The following is a 5565-nucleotide window of genomic DNA, read 5'->3' on the forward strand; positions in this document are numbered from 1 at the left end:
GAAACGTTCTTAAACTGTTTTGACTATTTGCTCATGCAGTTGTGGACTAAGGGGTGTACCTCGCCCCATCCTTTCTTGTGAAAGACTGAGCACTTTTGGGAAGCTGTTTTCATATCCAATCATGGCACCCACGTGTTCCCAATTAGCCTGCACACCTGTGGGATGTTCCGAATAAGTGTTTGATGAGCATTCCTCAACTTTATCAGTATTTATTGCCACCTTCCCCAACTTTTTGTCACGTGTTGCTGGCATCAAATTCTTAAGTGAATGACTATTTGCAAAAAAAAAAACCTTTATCAGTTTGAACATCAAATATGTTGTCTTTGTAGCACATTCAACTGAATATGGGTTGAAAATGATTTGCAAATCATTGTATTCCGTTTATATTTACATCTAACACAATTTCCCAAATCACATGGAAACGGGATTTGAACATAACTTCTTTATTTATACTAGTGGAGTTCCTCAAGGTTCCACCTTAGGTCCTCTCTTTTTCATCATTTTACTTTTCCACTGGTGGCCCCTGAGTTCAATTCCAAAAACTTGTCAAAGACTCACATTTTTGCCGCAGAATCTTAAAACCAGAAGCAGCTGCTGTGTATGTTGTAGAATACGGGCTAACAGTATTCTAATACAATAGTTGTGGCCGTGGTCTGATTCAAGTTTCGACTTTAATTGCTCTAGTTCCAACGTTCCTCTAAGGTTAAAATGTCAATGCAAGGATCTGCCAATGTATTTCCGCTTGACCAAGCTCCTCGATACAACAGATGCGTTAGTACCAGAGCCCCCTCCCCCCATACTTCCCCTGATCCTCGATGCTTCCATGCTAAACTCTGTGGCGAAGGTCCGGGAGGAAAATACGACTGGCTGTGCAAATATGGACACTATGGTTCGTTGTTCTTGTAGAAGTATGCCAACTTCTTTTATATCAGAATGCTAGCTTTAGATGTGGGCATTATTGCTCGTTTCCTTTGTATTAACCCACAAACTATGGATTTTGATACTTGGCGTCATCTTGCAAGTATGCTAAATGGTTCCTAATTGCATTTATGTTAGCTTTTTAGCTTTAGAGGTTCAGGGCACCGATAGCAAGCCCATTAAGGTTTTTTGATTGAAGTACAGTGTTTTTTCCCTATATCACAACACAGTGTTACTGTTCAAACTGTGTGTAATGTTAGTGACCAAAAATATGAAATATACTTGTTAAATAAAACCTCTGCCTTGTTTTTTTAAAGAATATTTAGACCTATTGCGCTACTGTCTTTAATTGTGGGTCATTATGGTGGTACTTGGACAACCAAGTGTTTTCTGAGATGCTACTTGGTAAAAAAAAAAAAGTTTGAGGACCACTGCACTAAAGGTTTGCATGTACTAAAACACGTACAAACTTGAAAGCTGATCTACTAAACCGGGGGTAGGGAACCTATGGCTCTAGAGCCAGATGTGGTTCTTTTGATGACTGCACCTGGCTCTCAGATAAATCTTAGCTGACATTGCTTAACATGATAAGTAATAAATAATTCCGCTGATAATCACAGTCTTAAAAATAACGTTCAAATTATAAAACATTGTCATCCATTTTAATCCAACCATCAAGATGTCGCATTAATGGTAAGAAGTATCATATTTACTATTGGTTAACTTTAGAATAAAAATTTTATCAAAAAGAATAAGGGAATTATTATACTCTAAAAATGTTGGACTTACTTAAAAATGCACGCATTTAGTTGTATTCAGTGTTAAAAAAATATTATATGGCTCTCACGGAAATACATTTTGAAATATTTGGCTTTCATGGCTCTCTCAGCCAAAAAGGTTCCCGACCCCTGTACTAAACTCATGAGCAAAATAAGGCATTTAGTGTATGAATTCCTGCATGAATATGCAAGTGATATGCTAAGCACACGCAAGACAAACTGTTCTGCAGGCGCTATGAGTTTGTGTCAACATATTTGAACGGTCATAAATTTAAAAATGACAGACATATCTACTCAGCAATATAATTTCATAATTTTCTAGAATCTGGATGACTTAAGGGGACAATTAAAAAAACCTGATGGCTTCTTTTTTTTTTCCTCATTCAGTAAGTATATCTTTGTAGTTTATTTCCTATATGCCAAGAAAACGCCTTGCAATGTCCTGCAGTGTTGTGATGGTCCACAGCCTCGAGTGATGAAAATAGTTTCTGTTGTCTAGATTGAGAATCTACACACAAAAGGTGTGTAGATTGGAGGTTGGAGGGCATGAAATTAGTTTTTCCATAGGCACATAATGCCGATAGTACGCGCAAAATCATCATTTAAGTATGGCAGCCTGTCCTTGTTATCAGTTGTACACGCAGTCTTAGTGGATTGCACGCAACACGCCCACTAATAGTACACACTGTCTTTTACCGTTTGCACACGCTCAATGCATGGTCCGAGAAGAGAAAGTTAAAATTAAAAAGTTGGTCTGACTACACCCCATTAATGAAATTCCCAAAAAACTGTGGAGGTGACTTTTCCTTCTTTATCAACGATGTGTTTTTTAAAAGATGCTCGTCCCCACCAAGACCGCTTATACCACACCACTTTAGCCGCGCTCACCCTTCAGAGCACAGCGGTAACTTCCTACCATTAAACCTGCAGAAAAAAGTTATTCTCTATGTTTACATTTTCACACTTTGCACTATTTGCTTACACTTTATTAAACATCATATTCATTTTTTTAACATCTTATTGTTAAGTGTTCAATGTGATTTGACTATTTTGTTTACATTTTTTGTTTTCCATGCGTGTGTTGATATCTCCTTTCTGCCTTGATAGCTGAGGGGATTATAATCAGAGGAAATGTTTTACATTTCATATTATTTTTCACTGATCCTATATATAAATATTAACAATTATTGATATAGAAACCACAAAACCAGTGAAGTTGGTACATTGTGTAAATCGTAAATAAAAACAGAATACAATGATTTGCAAATTTGTTTTAATTTTTTTTTTTACATATATTCAATTGAATACACTGCAAAGGCAAGATGCTTAATGTTTGAACTGGAAAACTGTTATTTTTTGCAAATATTAACTCATTTGGAATTTGATGCCTGCAACATGTTTCAAGAAAGCTGGCACAAGTGGCAAAAAAGACCAGAGAAAGTTGAGGAATGCTCATCAAACACTTATTTGGAACATCCCACAGGTGAACAGACTAATTGGGAACAAGTGGGTGCTATGATTGGGTATAAAAGCAGCTTCCATAAAATGCTCAGTCACTCATAAACAAGGATGGGGCAAGGGTCGCCACTTTGTGAACAAATGCATGAGCAAATTGTCCAACAGTGTAAGAACCAAATTTTTCAACGAGCTTTTGCAAGTTATTTAGTGATTTCCCCATTTAAGGTCTTCAAAATCATCAAAAAGTTCAGAGAATCTGGAGAAAATCACCGCACGTAACATTGAATGCCCGTCACCATGGATCACTCAGGCGGTTCCTGCATGGGCTCAGGAACACTTTAGAAAACTTCACTTTGGTCGCTACATATGTCAGTGCATATTAAAACTCTACACTTCAAAGCAAAAGCTATTTATCAACAACACCCAGAAACGCCGCCGGCTTCGCTGGGCCCAAGCTCATCTAAAATGGACTGATGCAAAGTGGAAAAATGTTCTGTGGTCAGACGAGTTCACATTTCAATTTTTTGGGGAAACTGTGGACGTCATGTCCTCCGGAACAAAGAAGAAAAGAACCATTCAGATTGTTATAGGCGCAAAGTTCAAAAGCCAGCATCTGTGATGGTATGAGGGTGTATTAGTGCCCAAGAGGAATCTGTGAAGACACCATTAGTGTTGAAAGGTACACACAGGTTTTGGAGCAACATACTGTATGTTGCCATCCAAGCAACGTTATCATGGACGCCCATGGTTATTTCAAGCCATGTGTTACAACAGCGTGGCTTCATAGTAAAAGAATGCATGTACTAAACTAACCTGCCTGTAGTCCAGACTCGTCTTCCATTAAAAATGTGTGGTGCATTATGAAGCGTAAAATACGACAACGGAGACCCTGGACTGTTGAACAACTTAAGCTGTACATCAAGCAAGAATGGGAAATAATTCCACCCGAAAAGCTTCAAAAATTGGTCTCCTCAGTTCCCAAAATGGTAAATGGGTTGTACTTGTATAGCGCTTTTCTACCTTTTTAAGGAACTCAAAGCACTTTAACACTATTTCCACATTCACCTATTCACACACTGATGGCGGGAGCTGCCATGCAAGCCGCTTACCAGGACCCATCAGGAGCAAGGGTGAAGTGTCTTGCTCAAGGACACAACGGACGTGACTAGGATGGTAGAAGGTGGGGATTGAACCAGTAACCCTCAGATTACTGGCATGGCCACTCTCCTAACTTCGCCACGCCATCCCCAAAAGTTTACTGAGTGTTGTTAAAAGGAAAGGCCATGTAACACAGTGGTAAAAATGGCCCTGTGCCAACTTTTTTGCAATGTTTTGCTGCCATTAAATTACAAGTTAATGATTATTTATAAGTTAAAAAGGATTTGCAAATCATTTTATTCTGTTTTTGTTTACAAATTACACAATTACACAACTTAGTAAAAAATTTAAACTCTCCTTAAAAAGTGACAATAACCTTGGTGTGCCAAAAGGTTCAATCTCGGGCCCATTATTATTTAGTAAGTACATAATTGACATTTGATTTTTGTCATATTTTCCAGGGTTACAAAATTCACTCAAAAAAAGCCACTTTTGTAGAACAGACTGAAAAACTGCAAGTCAAAGATCATCTATATGACGACGCTCTAGGGCAGTGTGGTTTTCAACCTTTTTTCAGTGATGTATCCCCTGTGATCATTTTTTAAATTCAAGTACCTCCTAATCAGAGCAAAGCATTTTTGGTTGAAAAAAGAGATAAATAGGTAAAATACAGCACTATGTCATCGTTTCTGATTTATTCCAACAGTGCAAAATATTGCTCATTTGTAGTGGTCTTTTTTTAACTATTTGGAAAAAAAGATATAAATATAACTAAAAACTTGTTGAAAAATAAACAAGGGATTCAATTATAAATAAAGATTTCTACACATAGAAGTAATCATCAACTTAAAATGCCCTCTTTGGGGATTGTAATAGAGATCCATCTGGATTCATGAACTTAATTCTAAACATTTCTTCACAAAAAAATACATTTTTAACATCAATATTTATGGAACTTGTCCACAAAAAATCTAGCTGTCAACACTGAATATTGCATTGTTGCATTTTTTTTTTTTTACAGTTTAAGTACTTAAATTCATATTTTGTTGAATTATTATTCAATAAATATATTTATAAAGGATTTTTGAATTGTTGCTATTTTTAGAATTTTTTTTTTTGTTTAATTCACGTAACCCTTGGCATACCTTCAAGTAACCCTAGGGGTACGCGTACCCCCATTTGAGAACCACTGCTCTAGGGGGTTTAGGAATATGCTACAAACATGTTACTCTCTTCCAACTGAACTCTGGAAACCCCGATGTCAATGTTCTCTCCCCCAGGAAATAACCAACGCCACAGGCATTCAGATCGA

Source organism: Nerophis ophidion, linkage group LG28 (assembly GCF_033978795.1).
Source record: "Nerophis ophidion isolate RoL-2023_Sa linkage group LG28, RoL_Noph_v1.0, whole genome shotgun sequence".
Lineage (NCBI taxonomy): Eukaryota > Metazoa > Chordata > Actinopteri > Syngnathiformes > Syngnathidae > Nerophis > Nerophis ophidion.